Raw genomic sequence first — 22,882 nt, 5'->3', positions numbered from 1 at the left:
ACTGAAAGACAAAATGGAGCTAATGTATCTCTGGTCTTCCTTATTGGAGACCAGTTTTGACTACAGTAGTTCTGGTTTATGCTGGTCTGGTTAGTGGAACAGTATAACCATGCCAAAACTTAGCATCCCAAAACATCACTGTCACTCTGGGAGGGTTTCCCATATTTGCTTGAAACTATGAATCATGTTCTGACCCAATTAGTCTCCAGTTCCAGACAGAGAAAGAGGCAGATGAAAAGAGAAACACACAGATGAACAGAAAAGGCGATAGGCTAATTCTGATGGCAAAAGTTGTGTGATTTTTTTTAAAGCTCAGACATTAACCAGATGCCTCTGTGCAACTCTTACTTTGTCAATTGTCATTTACACCACTTGCAGAAAACAGCAGTGTAACACGTAACATTAGAAAGTGCAGGAATGGTGTTCTGTTCGGCCAGCACATGTAGTGCCAGAGAGGAGATGAGCGTGAGCGTCTGCCTCCGCTCATGGCCCATGAGACACACGGTGCTTTCATCCACCACGCCATGGAGAGTCACGAGGCAATCGTAACGCTTGTGCTCCATGCCGTTAAAGTGGTTCTGCAGGTACGCCTCCAGCTTCCTCTGCTGCTCATTGATGTCGGGGAAGTCGATGAAGAAGCGTGAGCACATGTAGCGCTGGAGCGCCTTCATCTGCGTCTCGGACGCTGGACGGAAACCTCTTACCAGCAGGTGGCAGTACTTCAAGAGCCCGCCGCCACGGATCTCTTCCGGACTGTGCGTAGCGATGATTTTGGCATGTAGGTGTCCCAGCGCTTCTTTAAAGTCTCCGTACATGCTCTCTCCGACCACAGTGGGATGGAAACTATCGGACATGGGTGTCTCGGAGCAGCGGTCGAAAAGCAGCAGCGAGTCCAAGCCGATCTGAAAAGAGTCCACGCTGAACTCAAACTGCCGTCGCAGGGAATCCACAAACTTCAGCTCCACGTTCTTGCCAGTGTTGTTGGAAAGTGAGATGAGGCTCCAGCGGTCCGTGTCGTTGCAAACCTTCACCAGCTTCTGCACGTACACTTCCTTCAGGGTCAGGGCGGTGATGCGGTCCCGGCTCACGCCGGGGGGCAGGAACTCCAGGAGGCTGTCCAGGACCACGTCCTTCACCAGACGGAAGGTCCTGTCGTCGGTCAGACTCAGGCCGAAGATCAGGTCCAGGTCTTTGTAGCCCAGGCCAGTGTCCTGGTGGAGCACATAACTGGCAGCTGAGCCGTTCAGCTTCACATCGCGCACCGCTACGCCTCGCTCCTCCAGACGAGCCCGCACCACCTACAGGTAAAGGAGACACATAAAGATACACTATTAAAGGCAGGGTAGGTAATTTGGTTCAAAAACATTTTTTGTTTTGCTGGTGTAAAGCCTCTTCACATGCAGAATCTGATTTTACCAAGTGTGACATGTTCCTGGATCAACATCTTTGTTGACCCTGGAACAACATTGTGATTGACCAATCAGATTTGAAGAACCAGTTTATAGTTTTTGTGAAGTTTAGTGTTACTGATTATAACACTTAAAATCAGTGTTTGGTGCTTGTACATCGGTGTCATTCATTTATCATTTCCTCTAACTTTAGGGATTACTCATGGTTAAGGTTAGGTTTAGGTGTAGGGATAGGGTCAAGACAATTTTTTCGATAAAAATGTTGTTCCAGGGTCAACAAAATATGTTGGCCTAGGAACACATCTAACTCAGCAAAATCAGGACGTGCCTCTTCACATCTCGATAGCACTCTTTAATTTAAGTGGTCTGAATGTATTTATATGAATTTATAACTTCTGTGGAAGGCGTAGGACCCAGAAAACTTCGTCCAATCAATATGTTCGGTCCGAACATTACGATAGGCTGTCCTGCCTGCCTGTCAAATATGTATTTACATACCTCTGCGCACCCTGTTTGCACAGACATGATAGTCATCAGCGCGTTACAGCATGAATGAAAGGCGCTATTATTGTAACATTATGCGCTTTGTACTGTAATGTTTTCTCACTGGTGAATGAGACGTGAGGTAATCTGACAGTGTTGCATTCAATCCTACACAAACGCCATCTCTCATCGTGTCGCAGGTTAGTCTCTGGTCTGCCTGAGTGTGTTTGTGTGTTTTGGGGAGGTGCTGCTTTGCAGAGCGATTATGCAGGGAGGGTGGGGATCTTGCTTTCAAAGCTAACTTGCTATCGCTAGCCTTTCCGAAATCGCCTATCCTACCTTTAAGCGTGATAACCTTTTTTTCACAAATTTGATTCCTTTAACTTTATTGAAGGGGATAGAATGCTTAAGACAGTGTTGTGGTGACCGTTCAGTCACAAGTCCAAGACCATATTTTTACAAACTCAGGAGCAATTGGACTCAGTCTTCCCAGCAGGCACAGGACGTCAATATAATGTCAGGTTAACACTGGACATGATGTCGGACAGATGTAGTATTTTGGTTGAGAATGTAAATTGGGTTGACGTCAGTATTTTACACCAATTTGAGGTTGACTTTGCATTGGTTTTGGTTACACAACCTAAAAACAACAAATATCAACATCAGCTGATGTTGGTATTAGACATACAATTACTATTGACATTAGACGCTGAACTGACTTGAATTTTGGTCACCCGACGTTGCAACCGAAATGTAACCAAATATCAACATCTTATGACATTGTGTGCCTCCTGTGTTGACTCTGACTCAAACTATGCAGATGTTATGTGGTCTTTGATGACTAAATGTGTGCTATTGCGTATCTCTGGACCAAAGTACACTGTGTAGAGAGGCTTGTGTGACACTGGCACAAAACCAGGCTTCATATACCCAGAAAGAAAAGGATATTTATCATTCAGACCCTTCTGCTGGTCTCTGTCTTGACTCGATCTCGGTTTCGGACCTTGGTCCAAGTCAAAACTGAGATCAGAAAAGGGTTGAGTCCATTATTCAACCCTGTTCTGGTCTCAGTCTTGACTCAGTTTACCTGGGTCTTAAATAGCCTGGACTCTTGACACAACTGGTCTTGAACTCTTGAGCTGGTCTTGACACAAACCAACTAAAGCCTTCTACAGACTGTACGATTTTAGCAATCCTGTAAGATTATTGCAAATCACACTGTGCAACAGATCTAATAAACTTGGGTATGGCATGCATGTAGACTGTACATGACATCTATTGACGCAAGTTACTATAGAAGAATAAAACATCATCCGTATGCGCTATTGGTAAAGAGGCGAAAGAGGAAGGGATAAGAGCTTGAGGTAAGCAGTTTTATGTTTTAGCGCCATGTCGTGTTGATTTCATGTCGCATTTTTATTGGCTGGTCAGTAAACATGGGTTGTAGCAGCACTGTGCACTGTGCGATGATCATGCTGAATTTCTCACACTGTCGCAAGACCGTGACAACGGGCATCTTTGAACCTTTCTCACTGTACGACATAGGACCACCAATTAGGAGCCACAATCACAGAAATCGCCACGATTGTTTCACGATGCCAATCTTTTATCTGGGAGAGCCGAAAATCGTGCAGTGTGTCTCGGGCTTAATTCCACAAAACATCACAGGATTCATCAAATCCATTAATAAAACTTTCACATGTATGGGCTGTTGTTTTTCCACTAAAATCGATGTCATTTGCTGAAGGATGATGAATTTGAATTTGAATTTGGAAAATTCAAATCTTTGAAATCTTGTGGAATGTATTTAAAATTGCTAAATGTGTAAAAACAGAGCAAGGTAGTACTACACTCTCACTAACTGGTTACAGAAAAGCAACCAATTCAGTCAAAATAGATTAAAAATCAATTTTGTAAGGGGTGATCTTGGGAATTGTGAATGATGGGCTTGCAACTTTCTGAATGAGGCTTGCAATCCTACAGAAACTGTGGGGATAAATGCGACCCTGGTAACACCTCATTTGAAATGTTTTGCCACAAAACTGGGCATCCACAATGCACAAGAAAACAGTTTCACCATTGAAGGCACTACAAGTCTAGACATTCAAGAAGAAGAGGAATTACGTTGGTTTAACAGACCAGCTACAATAGAAGGAAATGGCAAACTTTCTTTCTGAGGTTCATGCAGTGCAATACTGTAATCTTAGTAAGCTTCTGCACACAACCTCAGAGTTCTCAAAAGCAAACACACAGGCGCTATTATTGTAACATTATGCGCTTTGTACTGTAATGTTTTCTCACTGGTGAATGAGACGTGAGGTAATCTGACGGTGTTGCATTCAATCCTACACAAACGCCATCTCTCATCGTGTCGCAGGTTAGTCTCTGGTCTGCCTGAGTGTGTTTGTGTGTTTTGGGGAGGTGCTGCTTTGCAGAGCGATTATGCAGGGAGGGTGGGGATCTTGCTTTCAAAGCTAACTTGCTATCGCTAGCCTTTCCGAAATCGCCTATCCTACCTTTAAGCGTGATAACCTTTTTTTCACAAATTTGATTCCTTTAACTTTATTGAAGGGGATAGAATGCTTAAGACAGTGTTGTGGTGACCGTTCAGTCACAAGTCCAAGACCATATTTTTACAAACTCAGGAGCAATTGGACTCAGTCTTCCCAGCAGGCACAGGACGTCAATATAATGTCAGGTTAACACTGGACATGTAAATTGGGTTGACGTCAGTATTTTACACCAATTTGAGGTTGACTTTGCATTGGTTTTGGTTACACAACCTAAAAACAACAAATATCAACATCAGCTGATGTTGGTATTAGACATACAATTACTATTGACATTAGACGCTGAACTGACTTGAATTTTGGTCACCCGACGTTGCAACCGAAATGTAACCAAATATCAACATCTTATGACATTGTGTGCCTCCTGTGTTGACTCTGACTCAAACTATGCAGATGTTATGTGGTCTTTGATGACTAAATGTGTGCTATTGCGTATCTCTGGACCAAAGTACACTGTGTAGAGAGGCTTGTGTGACACTGGCACAAAACCAGGCTTCATATACCCAGAAAGAAAAGGATATTTATCATTCAGACCCTTCTGCTGGTCTCTGTCTTGACTCGATCTCGGTTTCGGACCTTGGTCCAAGTCAAAACTGAGATCAGAAAAGGGTTGAGTCCATTATTCAACCCTGTTCTGGTCTCAGTCTTGACTCAGTTTACCTGGGTCTTAAATAGCCTGGACTCTTGACACAACTGGTCTTGAACTCTTGAGCTGGTCTTGACACAAACCAACTAAAGCCTTCTACAGACTGTACGATTTTAGCAATCCTGTAAGATTATTGCAAATCACACTGTGCAACAGATCTAATAAACTTGGGTATGGCATGCATGTAGACTGTACATGACATCTATTGACGCAAGTTACTATAGAAGAATAAAACATCATCCGTATGCGCTATTGGTAAAGAGGCGAAAGAGGAAGGGATAAGAGCTTGAGGTAAGCAGTTTTATGTTTTAGCGCCATGTCGTGTTGATTTCATGTCGCATTTTTATTGGCTGGTCAGTAAACATGGGTTGTAGCAGCACTGTGCACTGTGCGATGATCATGCTGAATTTCTCACACTGTCGCAAGACCGTGACAACGGGCATCTTTGAACCTTTCTCACTGTACGACATAGGACCACCAATTAGGAGCCACAATCACAGAAATCGCCACGATTGTTTCACGATGCCAATCTTTTATCTGGGAGAGCCGAAAATCGTGCAGTGTGTCTCGGGCTTAATTCCACAAAACATCACAGGATTCATCAAATCCATTAATAAAACTTTCACATGTATGGGCTGTTGTTTTTCCACTAAAATCGATGTCATTTGCTGAAGGATGATGACCAGAAAGAAAAGGATATTTACACTGTCTGAATCATTCAGACCCTTCTGCTGGTCTCTGTCTTGACTCGATCTCGGTTTCGGACCTTGGTCCAAGTCAAAACTGAGATCAGAAAAGGGTTGAGTCCATTATTCAACCCTGTTCTGGTCTCAGTCTTGACTCTGACTCAGTTTACCTGGGTCTTAAATAGCCTGGACTCTTGACACAACTGGTCTTGAACTCTTGAGCTGGTCTTGACACAAACCAACTAAAGCCTTCTACAGACTGTACGATTTTAGCAATCCTGTAAGATTATTGCAAATCACACTGTGCAACAGATCTAATAAACTTGGGTATGGCATGCATGTAGACTGTACATGACATCTATTGACGCAAGTTACTATAGAAGAATAAAACATCATCCGTATGCGCTAGACACTGGCACAAAACCAGGCTTCATATACCCAGAAAGAAAAGGATATTTATCATTCAGACCCTTCTGCTGGTCTCTGTCTTGACTCGATCTCGGTTTCGGACCTTGGTCCAAGTCAAAACTGAGATCAGAAAAGGGTTGAGTCCATTATTCAACCCTGTTCTGGTCTCAGTCTTGACTCAGTTTACCTGGGTCTTAAATAGCCTGGACTCTTGACACAACTGGTCTTGAACTCTTGAGCTGGTCTTGACACAAACCAACTAAAGCCTTCTACAGACTGTACGATTTTAGCAATCCTGTAAGATTATTGCAAATCACACTGTGCAACAGATCTAATAAACTTGGGTATGGCATGCATGTAGACTGTACATGACATCTATTGACGCAAGTTACTATAGAAGAATAAAACATCATCCGTATGCGCTATTGGTAAAGAGGCGAAAGAGGAAGGGATAAGAGCTTGAGGTAAGCAGTTTTATGTTTTAGCGCCATGTCGTGTTGATTTCATGTCGCATTTTTATTGGCTGGTCAGTAAACATGGGTTGTAGCAGCACTGTGCACTGTGCGATGATCATGCTGAATTTCTCACACTGTCGCAAGACCGTGACAACGGGCATCTTTGAACCTTTCTCACTGTACGACATAGGACCACCAATTAGGAGCCACAATCACAGAAATCGCCACGATTGTTTCACGATGCCAATCTTTTATCTGGGAGAGCCGAAAATCGTGCAGTGTGTCTCGGGCTTAATTCCACAAAACATCACAGGATTCATCAAATCCATTAATAAAACTTTCACATGTATGGGCTGTTGTTTTTCCACTAAAATCGATGTCATTTGCTGAAGGATGATGAATTTGAATTTGAATTTGGAAAATTCAAATCTTTGAAATCTTGTGGAATGTATTTAAAATTGCTAAATGTGTAAAAACAGAGCAAGGTAGTACTACACTCTCACTAACTGGTTACAGAAAAGCAACCAATTCAGTCAAAATAGATTAAAAATCAATTTTGTAAGGGGTGATCTTGGGAATTGTGAATGATGGGCTTGCAACTTTCTGAATGAGGCTTGCAATCCTACAGAAACTGTGGGGATAAATGCGACCCTGGTAACACCTCATTTGAAATGTTTTGCCACAAAACTGGGCATCCACAATGCACAAGAAAACAGTTTCACCATTGAAGGCACTACAAGTCTAGACATTCAAGAAGAAGAGGAATTACGTTGGTTTAACAGACCAGCTACAATAGAAGGAAATGGCAAACTTTCTTTCTGAGGTTCATGCAGTGCAATACTGTAATCTTAGTAAGCTTCTGCACACAACCTCAGAGTTCTCAAAAGCAAACACACCTCTATCAGCCTGGACACAGGTGAGAACTGAGATGTAACTCTTCACTAGAGAAAGGATTCTGTTTTCCCTGGGAAACTGATTAGCCCTGGGAAATGACAAGTCAGTGCTTGTCTTGGCAGCTTTCTTGCTTTTCTGCCCTTAATCTGTACATCTTTCTCTCAAACACACACAAAGTCAAGAAGGCCTCCAAGAAGACTCCAAAGCCAGCTGACATCAGCTAATGAACAACTTTTAAAACAACTGGCATTCTCAGTGATTAGACAGAAATAGCTATAAAATAAATGGAGCGTTATATTAGATCGAGAGTGACCCACATATTTAACCAACCCAGTAATGCATCCAAGAGCACTGAAGAAATGGAGAATCACCACTCAACTTGACAATATGTGATTTAGTCTGGGTCAAAGGCCTAGAAAATTGAGAATCTCTGAAACTCTAGTTCTCTAGTCTATTGGACAGCCAGAGCAGAAGAGAATAAGTGGATCCAGTGGAGAAAACGTCATGCTAGGGGTGTTGTGGGTGGTTGTGAGAGCATTGATATGGGATTTCTAAAGTGATACAAGTGGCTTTCAGAGCATTGCTATACGGTTGCGTTCTGGGTGGTTACCAGAGTATTGTTATGCAGTGACTAAGGTGTTAATGTGTGTTGCTATATATTGTTCGTACCACTTTTTCCTTTCTCTTTGTCTGTCTCTGATTTATGAATGTGGGCTTATGCATTGTCTACCCATCACACCACATGATAGTGGTTGACCTATTTGTCTGGAGAGTTACATAATCTCCGCAGTGTCTCTGGCTTTCAGAAACTAAATGCCAAACTTTTAAATTCATCACCAGATATCTGTCTGAACACTTCTGACAACCAGTCTAAAAACGACCAGGTGAAAAATTGGAGTTAAAAAAAACTAACTACAAGACACTGGAAAAGCACTCAAGATGAAAAATGACACAGTGCTCCAGAACAAATGTTGGTTTTCTGGGATATAGCAAAAGTCGGGACATAAAATGAAGCTTTCCGTTTCCACAATGGAATTATACTACATTTGAATGACCATGAAAAAGAGCTGCCAGAAAACCATTTTTTCCAGCATGGAGAACTAGTTAATTACAGTGGTAACCTAACACTTTCAGACAGATGGCTAACTAAACTAACATAAATCTGAGACTCAAATTTTTTTTATTTTATAATTACAATTAATCATTTTTTGGCAGCATGCACCAAATATGAGACTGGTAACTCTTTAGTTTACAGACGAATTCTCAGTATTAACTAGTTGTTTATTAACATGCATAAAATACAAGCATATTGGCTGTTTATTAGTACTTATAAAGCACATATTAATGCCTTATTCTGCATGACCATATTTTAGATCCCTTAATCCACCCCAACCCTAAACCTAACAACTACTTTACTAACTATTAATAAGCAGCAAATTAGGAGTTTATACAGAAAAAAAGTCATAGTTAATAGTTATTTAATAGTGAGAATTTGTCCCTGAACTAAAGAGCGCTCACACACAGGACATGTTCACTAACACACACACACACACACAGAGAGAGATTCACAGAGGGCATTCTCTCTAAAAAGACAATAAAAGCGCAATAAAAAGGCAACAGTGATTGCTGAACTCCCATCAAGCCAGTGACGATTGTGATTGTGATTACAATATAATATATCTCCACTGAGTTGATCAGTGAGGCTACGTCCACACGAAGCCAGAGCTTTCCCTATCTGATCTTTTTTTTCCCCTTGTCTCAAGAAATATCTGCGTCCACACAAAACCACGAAACCGGCACAAAACGATGTAGTATACATGCTAGACCAGTATGTGGCACTGTAATTCTGCCACAGAGATACACTAAAACGGAGAAGAAGACTTGGACTATGCGCATAAACCTTGCACGCGGTATACAAACGAACATGGAACAATACATTTATTATGTGTTAATGTTAGTTAATAAAAAGATGTTTTTGTTGCTGTTACGTGACGTAGCGGTGTCTGACTAGGTGCGAGACGTGGGCTGAAGACGTCATCGTTTCAGAAAATATACGGATTCGCTGTCCACATGAAAACGCAAGGGCGGCGTTTTCAGATTTATCCACTCTGGGACCCGGTTTCAAAAAATATCGGTTTTACTCTCCTAAAACGCCGGATCCGTGTCGACGAAACACCTATACGATACAAAATGTATGCGTATACAGTTAACAGTCTCCGTGTGGACGAGGCCTGAGTGAGTCTTTAGCAAGTCATGTTTCTTCATAACAAAAGAAATAAGTAAATAATTAAAATAATAAGATGTTCTTACACATTTTTCAAGAATTGCATTAGGAAGTTCTTAAAATTCTGGAGAAGACACTTTTACAAAGCATGATTACTGAGACTAATTTCTCCATTTAATGTCATTGCTATTTAGGGGAAATGGGATATAATTTGTGCTCTGTACAATTAAGACCACATGTAAATAAAAACATCTTGCTATACTGCAAAATCCTTGTTTGACCATTTAAATCAGAGGTGCCCAATCTACCTCCAACGTTCAGCTCCAACCCCGAGCACCTCCAACACCTGAGCCAGCTGATTGGGATCTTCAGCAGCACTGGATAATTACAGACAGGTGTGTGTTTGATTAGGGTTGGAACTGAACTCTGCAGGTAGGTACTGTACAGTAGATCTCCAGAAGTTGGATTGGGCATCCCTGGTTTAAACCAAAGAGATCTGGTATTCTGTACAAGGTAAAAACCACAAGGCTACTTCCTTTGACCCTATGTGAAAGACTTGTAAAAAAGCCACAAATGCACTGGTCTGACTGCAGCTGAAAACGCCTTGGTGACACGTAAACTCACGTCCTGTTTGGTTTTCCAACCTAGCTAAAAAAGGACCTCTGTTTTATTTGTGGGATGACTGTAAGGCAAATTTCCACACTGCATTTTACAGGTTCAGGCTGGGGAACAGGCCAGCAGAACAGCATCATTGCCCCCTGGACACCGACAACCACTGTGAGCACAGTGAACTGCCAAATGTAAAGGGATGAATGAACCACTTACGAGTCTCTGACACTGGCCCAGGCTCAGGACATGAGTCAGTGAATCCACTGTACTAGAATAGACTATGAAGAGTTTTACCCTTTAAATCTTTCCCAAAAATTCACTTAATGGAATCTTTGAAATTCTAGCTATTGGATGGCCATGTGGATAATCCTGGGCGTTATATGAAGCTTGGATAAAGCTTTAAGCACTTACTCATACATAACTTCCATTACACCAGTTCTGTGCTCCATTAGTAAGACTTTGTTTAAAGAATCATTCATCTGATTTTCCAAACAATAACCCAAAATGAAAAGTGTGTCATCATTTGCTCACCCTTAACCTATTCCATACCAAGACATTTTTTTCTATGGATGACAAAAGAAAATCCCAGCATGTCCAAAGTGCTTTTTTCAAAATGAACATTAGGGATGTTGAGCACCATAAAAGTGGTCCACACGACGCCAAATGATCAGTGTTGTGGGTAACGCATTACAAGCAACACGGTTTACGTAATGAGATTACTTTTTTCAAGTAACTTGTAAAGTAACGCATTACTTTTAAATTAGCAAGAAAAGTTACTTTGTGTTCCCATTTATTGACTGAGAGCTCTCCTGTCCTCATGTTGAGAGAAATCAGGAGTGAGTGCAGAGTTGTGTGCGCAGTGTGAACATGATGTTACTGTAGATCTAGACTAAATATGAACATGCATTTACTCATCTCACCTGCACAAAACAGATTCAGTATTCTTCAAAATGAATAAAAACAGTGAACTGCAAACTTAGATTATGACACAAACGTGCAATAATTAAATGTTAAATAACACAAGTATCCTTTATGTATTTGTTCCAATTGTATTAACCAATGTCTTTGCTGCTGACCTTCGATTATCCAACTCAACCGCAATAAGCAAAAATGAATCAATAAGCATAACATCTGCACCTCATGTTTTGAACTTTCTTTTCGTGCATCCTATTCTTCATGCAATCCAGAATGGCAGCAGAGCTGAAAGGTTTGTTTGAGTTGCACCCTCTACTGGACAGACGTGAATTTATATTTCCTTCAGCCTGAGGCTCATTCATTTCACTTTTGGTGTGAAAGGGCTTTTACATTTACCAAAAATATAACTTTTATAAAAATAAAAAAAAAACAAGCAAACCTAGCCCTGATTAGAAAATGCAAAAGTAACATAACAAATTACATTCCATAAAAAGTACTAAGTAACACAATTAGTTACTTTTTTAGAGAATAATGCAATATTGTAATGCATAACGTTTAAGTAACTTTTACCAACACTGCAAATGATAGCTTTATTTGAGGAACAGACTGAAGTGGTTTTATAAACCATACACATCAGAGAAACAAGTGCTCAGCCATCTTTGAATTTGGTCTTTGAACTTCCCTTTTTTCAGTAGCACTATAGCATCGCTGTTGAAGGATAATTAGCTCTTGAAGTGGATTTACTTATTGCAGAGTTAACTAAAGTTATCGTGTGCATTGTAATGTTCAAAGCGGATGTCATAACAAATGGCAGTAGACTGGGAAGATTTTAAAACCAGTGGTTTATTCGTAAATTCACAATGTGGAAATAGAAGACAGATGTAAGATGTAAGAAGTAAATGATGACAAAACTTAAACTAGCTTTTAGATTCTTGAATTTCTTGAAATTGAATTTCTCTGGAGGCCAATATTACTACTATTTTCCAAAAAAAGATGCATTTTACACTGAAATAAGGTTAAAAAGGCTGTGTTGATTAGCTCCCCCTGCAGGTAAGGGTGTATGGTAGGGCTGAACGATTAATTGCATTTGCGATAATATCGCGATAAGCAGCGCTGCTTCAAGTCGAGCGCGGGCCATCAGCAGAAAAAGGCAGGTGCTGGTCGTTCAAAAGCTAAATGCAGAAAATATGACAAGGCATATCGGCAAGCTCCAATCAGATTGCCAGAATGCTACTTAAGAGTTGAGATGCACAGGTTTCTATCACTCTATCAGAAAACAAAATAGTTTTCACTGTAAAAAACAAAAAATGATACGATCAGTAAGTCATGGCAACCTATGTTTTTTCTATTTACTCATCAAATTAAGTTGAGCAATTTTAACTTTTCATATGCGTTATATGAAATTTGAAATCAGTTTAATATAAATTAAGTTGAAATGCCTTGTACATTCAAGTTAAAGCAGCAACTGAACTTAAGTTTTAAGTTGAAATAATAGGTGGAATTTTATTCAGTGTAAAGGATTCGGTGTAAGAATGAACTAATCACTGGACTTGATTCAAATCTGTTAAAGACATTAGAAATAAGAGTAGCAATGATAATTGATGAGAGTTTTTGAGGCAGTTGCAAGCAAACTACATAGTCATGAGTAGGGATGGGTACCGAAACCCGGTATTTAATCGGTCCCGGGGCTAAATTATGAAAGACCGGAGTATCGATAAGCTCTGACGTTAACGGTTCTGCTATCGGTACTGGAGAAATTAATAAAACGCACATACATTTATTATTGCTATATATACATTATCTTGCAAATTCTATCTCACCAGAGTCGCCAGCTGTTTTTCAAACATTTGTCTATGATGCATTTTTGCTATTCGCAATTCAGAAGCGAGATCGAGCCCACGCGGAGGAGCTTCAGCACACGCAACATGAAAGCCCTGTTTAATTATGATAGAAGAGAGAACTAAACATTCAAACATCTGCTTACACTTTAGGCCTGTGGCTGTTTTATTAAAGGCTGTTATATATTATTTATATATGATGCGATTTCAAGTTTTCCTTTCTCTTTGAGCTATTAAAAACTAGCTGCGTTTCGTCTTGCACAACTTCTTTCCCTTCACAGCGGTGCGCATCCGTTCCTCCCTAAAACCCAAACTTAACGTCAGAATCAGGTCAATCGGGGATTGTTGTAAGATGCCGTCTTTACTGTTGCTAAATTGCGGCACATGTTTGATAATAAAATTTTGAAAGTACAATCCGCACAAGAGACGCTGTTCCTCAGGCTGAAATGTGTGCGCGGCGCGCTCCAAAACGGACAAACAAATTACACTTTGAGCTTCGGGCGCATGTCCAATCGATCAAATACACACAAAAATGTGTCCAAATGGCCAGCTTGGAGACTATTTACTTAAACACAGTTTATTTCTTAAGTGGAGGAGAACAGTTGGGAGAAAATCCAATGTGTGTCAATATATTGTCTTAAAGTGACAGACTGACGCTTGGGCCATCAAAATGCAAATCTGCTCTTAATCTGAATAATGTTATAGCTTTAATAAGCATTAATATATCAATACATACACTGAAAACTATGCAGTGTTCATTTACGTTTGATTACTGTTAGATTTCTTTTGTAGGCTATTACTTACCTGAACAGTAATGTTAGTAGAACTTCATGGAAGAATTAAAGCACTGTTTATTTCATTTAATTTGTATATTTGTTTTATTGTATTTGTCAGTTTGTTTTACTTGGTTTCTCTGTTCATGTTCTTACTGTATAAAACAATAAAAATGCCTGCACACTGGTGCATTTACAAATTTATGTTTTTTATTCATTTCATTAAATATTTATTTTACATTTCAGAATATAAATCAATGTTAATTCAGCTCTTAATTTGTCATATATATATACACTGTGTGTGTATATATATACATATAAACAAAAAGTACCAATAAGAATACCGTTAAAGTACCGAATCGATAAGCAGTATCGGTAAGAGTAGCAATACCGTTAAAACCTTAACGATACCCGTCCCTAGTCATGGGCAGAATTGTATATTGTTTGTCTTCTGTCTGGGAAATAATCTGTACTTATTACGTTTGGATGGACAGTAATTCTGTGGACGTAATTGGATGGAAAGTAATGAAGGTGTTTTCAGTACAGAATATTCAGGGTTTTGGAAAATACTTTCAGATAAACCTGCTCCTAAACAAGACAAACTGCGTTTGGTTGCTTTATATGTCAGTCAGACAGTCTCATCCTGTCTAAATAGGCAGTTTTGACCAGCCTAAACAGCAAAGTGAACCAGATTTTATGCTAAGTCAAAAGTCTGGCTATGCAAGACTAGTTGGTAGGTTGTAACCATGAACTGTAGAGTAACTGTAATGACTGGTCATCATGTAAATGAACTACTGGCCTTATTGGGAGAGTCTTATAGTGGATAGTTTTCATAAAGACAATTACAAAATTAATTAAAGATGAGATACTGCACCTAAAACCTTCTGGGCATTTCTGTGGTTCTCACATTCGATACGAGCAGATGGTAGAGTAACGAGCACATTCATCTGAAAGGTCAGTGATGGCATCAGAGAGTGGCCTAATTTCGAATAGCCCGTTTAATACGGCTGGGTAAAAAATACTATATATATATATATATATATATATATATCTCTCTCTTGTTTCATGGTTAGTTGTGTGAACTGGCTTCCTTGCAACAGTGAGGTTGCAGTTAAAACAAGCCAAATGAAGGGAAATACTCCATTCCTTTAAAAACAAATAAGCAAACCCAGAGTTTTTTTTAATTAGTCACACAAAATGTTGAAGTATACAGAAGTACAAGTTTGAAACATTTATCTCTGCTAATAAAAATGATCTATGCTCAAAACTTCATTATTTCGTTTTTTTTATTTTTCATTATTATTAAAAAATGAATCTGTCGAGTGTATATTTGTGTATGGAATACTATCATAAATAATATGAAGAGTCTCTCTGGATGTTAAATAGATTAAAGGGAAAGTCGTGAACAGCTGCTGGAATTCAGCACGGAAGAAAAGCTGCCACACAAACCTTTTCCAGTAAGACTGCAAAAGAATGTATCCATTACAGTAAAATAAGCATGAAAAATACTCTTCGTGGCAACTCATTGTGAAACTGACAGATTATACTGAAATGTAAGATGAAGATGAGACGCTTAAAAACGTACGCTTGAAAAAACTATCACAGCACTTTAAACGCTAGTATTTTAACATTTTAACAATACCTTAGTGTAACAAATTGTGCATCAAGATGTCAATGCATAAACACTAGTAAATTATTATTATTATATTAATACATTTACTTCAGTGAAACATGAGCTGAATAGGCCTCCTGTCATTCCCTTCGGCTGATAATGCCAGTTTAATCGTCCAGTTATTTCCTGAATGACAGTGAACTGTTCATGACACAGGAGAAAAAGTCATTTCTCATGAACAATGATCCTCATGTAAATATGATTTCATAAATCCAATAATTCCTGCTCTACGTGGATGAGGTTAAAACATTATAAAATAGCCAATAAACTCATACCCATGACCACACAACCAGTTTCTATGTCGCTTGGCAACCACGAACAGCCTGCAGTTCTGATAATAATTTATATTACTTGGAAATATAGATATATATATAAAAAAATATTAATTCTGGTGCTGTACAAAAATATCATTAGAATCCTATCTGTTTCATAACCATATGAATTGGGGAACTTTTTCAAATCTTAACTCAAGAATTAAGATGGAACGTTTCTGTGATTCCATTATTATTATTATTATTATATAATAGAGCTACATTTTAAAGTATGTAAATGCGGTGTCTTTGATAACAGTGACCAAAAACACCAATTTACTGCGGCACGATCAAATAAAGTTTAGGTTTTTTTTGACGTTTTTGTGAGCATTTGTGAAGAAAAGAAATTGTAATCGTACCCGTGCTCGCTTATAATGCCTGGTTTAGATTCGTGTCCGAGAGAATGCTTTGGAATCCTGCAGGAACGTTCCAAATTATTGTAACGCTTGGAATCGGAGTTCTATCCACATTTCTTACCGCATTCAGTGTTGAACACAGAAAGCCCATAAAGTAGCGAGCATGAGATCCTGTACCTGCACGATATGCCGCGGCTGAACGGAGAGCGTGGGGAAGTTTCCTCGGCCGTGGATCGGGACACACTCTCCCAGGATGGAGTCCAGCCGCTGCACCTGCTCCCAGGACAGCACACAGCAGCGCCGGCTCTGCGCAGACGCATCCGCGGAGGACATGGCGAGGTCAGCCCGGTGGAGACTCGCGTCTGCTCGGTGGATGGCAGCTGGATGCGCCGACTCAACGACCTCCGGTTATTTCGGTTCAGGAGTCGAACGTCAATTCGGTTTCAAAGCGTGGATTTTAAAGGTTATTTTATCAACGCGACAGAATCCAGATAGTTATCGATGCACAACTAACGCGTCTCGGTTCCCCGCCACTCACTCCAGGCTAGCGTTCATTCACTGAGTCTGGGACAAGCCTACAAAGGCATTTAAACCGGACTCATTTGCATACGCCGCTCAGTTGGTCCGCTTTATGAATAATTAGAACGTCCGTAAGAACTGAAGTCCATGTGCCCGCCCACCTCGGCTGCGTCACGTTCCCCGCTGCGCTCATTGGCTGTGGGAGGAGCGTACGGTTGTGTGGGAGCACGTGTTCGGTTTTTTTGTAAACACAAACCAGGATTCTCAAAACTAGTTGGTTTATACATAGCTTGTTGAATAGTACATCTATGATAATGTATTCACATTGTGTTCTCAATGTCAGGAGGCGCACAAACCCTTAAGCGACTTACAGTTGGTTTTGCCTAAAGATATACACTCTCATGCAAAAAACAAGGTTTAGAAGATGTCACTGGGGTGGTACCTTTTCAAAATGTACACATTTTTACCTCATTTACCTGTAAAGGATGAAAGTGTAGGTTGTACAGAAATGTATCTCTCTCATTGCTGGTTAAATGCCATTTGGCTCTGCTTACTGTGCCATTGTGACACAATCTATCAGTTGTTATAGTGTTATCACAGCAGCTGTTCGAAAAGAGTTATGTGACTCTTTTTTCTTTTGACCAACATATAAGTACCTTAAAGGCACACATTAGCACCCAAAGTGTAAATATTAGACCTTCAATATTTGTACCTTTTTCTGAACGTGTAGGTTGTACAGAAATGTATCTCTCTCATTGCTGGTTAAATGCCATTTGGCTCTGCTTACTGTGCCATTGTGACACAATCTATCAGTTGTTATAGTGTTATCACAGCAGCTGTTCGAAAAGAGTTATGTGACTCTTTTTTCTTTTGACCAACATTTAATATTTCGTTTTTCATAGCATGAGAACTCAGCTCAAAAGGAAATGAAACTGAAGAAAGACAATATCACTTGTATACACATACTGGAAATCTGATATCTTTGTATGTGACGTTGGAGCAGTGCTCTGGGTGGATAGTGCTCTTCATAATCATTTGTGTAAAGAAAACATTTATGACAAGGGAGTACCATAGAACAACATTCTATAAACGTTATGCATGAAGGCGTGATAGACATGAGCTGAACAGAGCAATAAAGTGAAGAATGTGAATGATAAGCAGAAAAAATATGACACCTTGAATGAACTAAACAGTAGATGATGAGACAGTTTTACTGCTGCGGTGAAAACTGTTTTTGATCTGCACTGTAAAAGTATTTTGTTATGTAACCAAAACTGTGTTCAATGTGGTGAGATTCAAATTAAATGGATTTATACAAAATGTACAGAGAGAGAGAGAGATAGATGTTTCAAGCAATCTAAACTGAAAACCCTTCATAATCATTTGTGTAAAGAAAACATTTATGACAAGGGAGTACCATAGAACAACATTCTATAAACGTTATGCATGAAGGCGTGATAGACATGAGCTGAACAGAGCAATAAAGTGAAGAAAACTGTGTTCAATGTGGTGAGATTCAAATTAAATGGATTTATACAAAATGTACCAAGCGTGTGGAGTGCGTCAGTAATAGAACGTGCCATCCGTTTACTGTAGCACTTGCGCTCAGTTAATGAACAACTGATTTAATTAGATCTATGTGCTTTGACGCAACATGTCGCACCATTCGTGGCCATTGTAGTAGTGTTACTACCACTTGCAGACTAGATGGTGTATCATTTCCAGCAACGACTCTTTACTTCAGTGCTCACTCTGCTTTCTGTAGCTCAGCTGTCGAACTTCCTGTGAAAACAACAGCAAGCATTTAGACACGAAAAAGCATTAGATGCTTTTTCTTGTTTTGAAAAATTAATAAGAATGCATTTTGTTTGCTGACTGGCTGCGGAGGGTTTGAATGCCAAATTTCTAAAAAGTTTATTCAATGCTCATAAATATATCCTAATTTATATTACATGGCTTTTTTGCTCATTGGGAAACGAATGATAATGATAGCTCAAATCCAGTCAAATCAAATATGTGATGAATGTGGCATTCCATGTCTTTTTTGGCATTCAATTCAATATTTTTAAAATGACTGTATATATGAGCTAATGTGGGCTGTTATATATTAAATACATGCTTTAAACTATGTATTATAGCCTATAATTTACACCACCATTCAAAAAAAGGTCAGATTTGTTAAAGGTTTAGAAACAAATCTCTTCTGCTTAGTAAGATTGCATTCATAAAAAAAAAACTAAAAGCAGTAAATCTACAATTTGAAAGAACTGCTTTCTATTTGAATATATTTTCAAATGTGTTTTTCTCTCATAATAAAGCTCCATTACTCCAGCTTTCAGTGTCACATGAATGATTCTTCAGAAATCATGCTGATTGCTGCTCAAGTAGCATTTCTTATTATTATTATAGCTGGAACACCACGCTGACAATCAAAGCAAGATTTGAAATTTAATTGACTATAACAAAGATATAAAGCACTAAAATAGAAGCTATTTTGAAAAGCATATGCTTTCCATTTTTGCAATACTAGAAATGTTGGGACATTTTGTGAAATGCCATAAAAGCAAGAATATGTTATTTGCTCATTCTCTGTAACCTTTTTTAATTGCGTTTGCATCTGTCGCTGATTAAAGTCTGGATGATCCCTTTGGTCTTTGGAACTGAGAACATGACATCCATTTTTTCCAGAAGTAAGTTGAAATGCGGACTCATCTGAGTACAGCACACATTTCCACTGTCTTTTTGACTATCTGGGATGAGCTCTGGTCCAGAGAACCCTGCGGCATCACTGCATAGAGATGATGTATAGCTTTCTCCTTGTGTTACAGAGATTCAGGTTGCATTTCTTGATACAGCATCAGACTGTGTTAAGTGACAGTGGTTTTCTGAAGTACTCATGAGCCCATGTGGCTATATTAATCACATGCAGCATGACGGTTTCTTATGCAATGCCATCTGAGGGCTCAAAGGTCAAGCACATTCACCTGAGCTTTCCTGCCTTGCCCTACACCTACATGTACTGAGATTTCTCTGAATCTTTCCACAATATTATGAATGGTAGTTAGTGAAAGACCTAAATATTCCATAACCTTTTCACTTTTATTTTGCCTCTGTCACAACTTTTTTGGAGTGTGTTGCAGCCATCGATATCAAAACTTGTTTATAATAACAAAATGCATATAAGTTGGTCAGTGAAAACATTGGAAATCTTTTCTTTGTACTTTGTCAATTAAATAAAAGTTAAAGAGAATTGACAAATCACAGATTCTTGCTTTCTTGCAGATTCTTTTTTATTGCATTTTACAAAACGTCCCAACTTTTCTGCACTTGGGTTTATACTTGGTTTTCTTTGAAGTATTTGTAAGCAAATTTTCTCACAAAATGTATTAAATACTGTAAAAGAGTGTTCATATGTCAGAAAGAAATTAAATTCAATATATTCTCAAAAAACAGGGTATTTTCTAGAACTAAGGGATAAATACAGAGTTCTGGCATGAAACTCTAGATGGCGCAGTCCGATAGGTCCAGCTCAATCTGACCTGGCGACATCATTGTCACATGGCAGCTGATTGGTTCTCTCCTGTATCGGTAGCCAATGAGCTCGCTGCTCAATATTCAAATACCTGGCTTTTGTTTGCTGTAGCAGTTTGCAGCGCACTTCAGAGCAGCCTAAATCAACATCTAATATAAGTGAATGCTCTTCTAATCCATATCGCTGTGTATATTTGCGTGGTCTACCTAATTGAATACAAAATAAGCAAGCATAAACAAGTTTAAACTAAGTGTCATGTTAGCAGTTTGCATTGTATGCAGCAGCGAAATATTAAGCATATTAGCAGCAGCATTTAGCATCTGTGTTTATACAGCTGGAGCAAAAGGCAGTTTAGAGCTTGTAATTGGGACACGTTAATAGTAACGAATATGAAAACAGGTTAAATGAAATAAGCATTCTTGTGTATGCATTTCAACTGGGGTTCTCCATATACATCGGCGTAATCTCAATGTTCACGTTCGTTATTTCTAAGGTCGATGTTTTCATCGTGATGAGTGTGTGGTTGATTTCAGTTGCACGCAGCGCCAGAAGCACGCGCTTATCACAGTCATATCAATGATGGTGTTTTGCAGGAGAAGGGAAATAAGAGTTATCGCTATGGTTGTTGCAGTTCCGAGTGAAATGCGTTATGGGTAGTGTAGTTTGGAGAAATGTGCTCATGTGACGTGTGCTATCGCTATGCTGTGTAGTTCAGAAAACTGAGCAAATAACGTTTATATTCTGCTTTATTTGTTCATTCAAGTCAGTCCACCCAGGAGTTTGTGCACTGTAAGTACTTCATATCTTTTTTTTAACAATTCAATGGATCCTTGAATTAAAGCAATTTCTTAAAAATTTTAAGGACCCCATACATTTGAATGGTACTGTACATATAATAACAGTCCTCATTATAAACACTAAATAACAAGTCAAGTCAAGTCACCATTATTTATATAGAACTTTTTACAATGCAGATTGTGTCAAAGCAGCTTTACAGCATTAAACAGGGAAATTAAACAGGGAAATGCCGTTCTCCTCTGGCCAGGCAAAACCAGCAGTTTAAAGTCCGAAAACCAGTCAGTATCTGGTGTGACCACCATTTGCCTCACGCAGTGCAATTGGCAAGATTTTAAAATGTATGCGATGTTTAATAGGGAGCCAGTGCAGTGTTGACAGAACCGGGCTAATATGGTTATACTTCTTGGTTCTTGTAAGAACTCTAGCTTCTGCATTTTGAACCAGCTGGAGTTTGTTTATTAAGCGTGCAGAACAGCCACCCAATAAAGCATTACAATAATCTAACCTTGAGGTCATGAACGCATGAATTAACGTTTTGGCATTTGTCATTGAGAGCGTAGGTTGTAATTTAGATATACTTTTGAGATGGAAAAAGGTGGTTTTACAAATGCTAGAAACGTGGTTTTCGAAGAAAAAATTGCTATCAAATAGCACACCTAGGTTCCTAACTGATGACGAAGAATTGACAGAGTATTAGACAGTGTTCTAGGTTATTACATGCTGAGGTTTTTGGTCCTATAATTAACACCTTTGTTTTTTTTTTGGTTTACTAGAAATTACTAGTCATCCAGTTTTTTATATCAACTATGCATTTTGTTAGTTTTGCAAATTGGTATGTTTCGCCAGGCCACGAAGAAATATAGAACTGAGTATCATCAGCATAATAGTGAAAGCTAACACTAAGTTTACTAATAAAAACTCCCAAGGGTAATATGTAAAGCGTGAAAAATAACAGTCCTAGTACTGAGCCTTGAGGTAATCTATACTGCACTGGTGATTGGTATTATACCTCTTCATTCACTGCCACGAATTGATGGCAGTCAGATAAGTACGATTTGAACCATGCCAGTGCACTTCCTCTAATACCAACATTATTTTCTAGTCTATTCAAAAGACTGTAATTAACTTTAATATCCAGTGAAGACAATTAGACTACATTTTATTTGATGGGGGGCGGTGAGGGACCTGCATAATGGGTAGGATGCGTTGGCCCAAAAAAATGTTGAGAACCGCTGCAATAGTATTTCGACTCCCGGGTCGCCAGGTGGTGGACAACACAGATTACTGTAGCCATGGAAGAGTTAGAGATCACAGATTCCACCTGACTAAGAGGAATATTAAAACAGAGATAAATCAGTTTATCAGGATACAGTGTAGATCTTTTTGCTATACATTTTCAGTTGCGCTCGTTCCTTTTGCCTGTTCTCAACCTGTGTCAGTGTCGAGTCTGAGGAGGAGGGGGTCAATATTGCACACTGCACATTTACATGGTTCGTTCACCTAAATAAAATGAAAATTGTCATGAATTAGTCACTTTCTTATTCATCCTTGAAACACATCCTTGAAACACAAATAATTTTTTAATGAAATCAGGTTTCTGTCCGTCCGTTGAAAGTTGATTCCACGCAAACTTTAAAGCTTTATGATGTCCATAAAGAAATGATAAAAGTAATCCATATGAATCAAGCAGTTTAACAATATACTAAAAACTTCAGATCAGCGAAATGACTAAAAACACTGAATTATTAATGCAATGTCACTTTGTAAAGAAACACTGTAAGCAT

At 39.1% G+C, this 22,882-nt stretch overlaps 1 pseudogene; it reads right to left on the bottom strand.

The window, feature by feature from the left end:
* Positions 1 to 359: 359 nt before the first annotated feature.
* Positions 360 to 16,834, bottom strand: LOC107550643 (protein FAM46A pseudogene; annotated as a pseudogene).
* Positions 16,835 to 22,882: the final 6,048 nt, after the last annotated feature.

Source organism: Sinocyclocheilus grahami, unplaced genomic scaffold (genome assembly GCF_001515645.1).
Source record: "Sinocyclocheilus grahami isolate Dianchi unplaced genomic scaffold, SAMN03320097.WGS_v1.1 scaffold404.1, whole genome shotgun sequence".
NCBI classification, from domain to species: Eukaryota; Metazoa; Chordata; class Actinopteri; order Cypriniformes; family Cyprinidae; genus Sinocyclocheilus; species Sinocyclocheilus grahami.
Note: the sequence above shows the minus strand (reverse complement) of the source record. Positions and strands in the feature narration are given on the sequence as shown.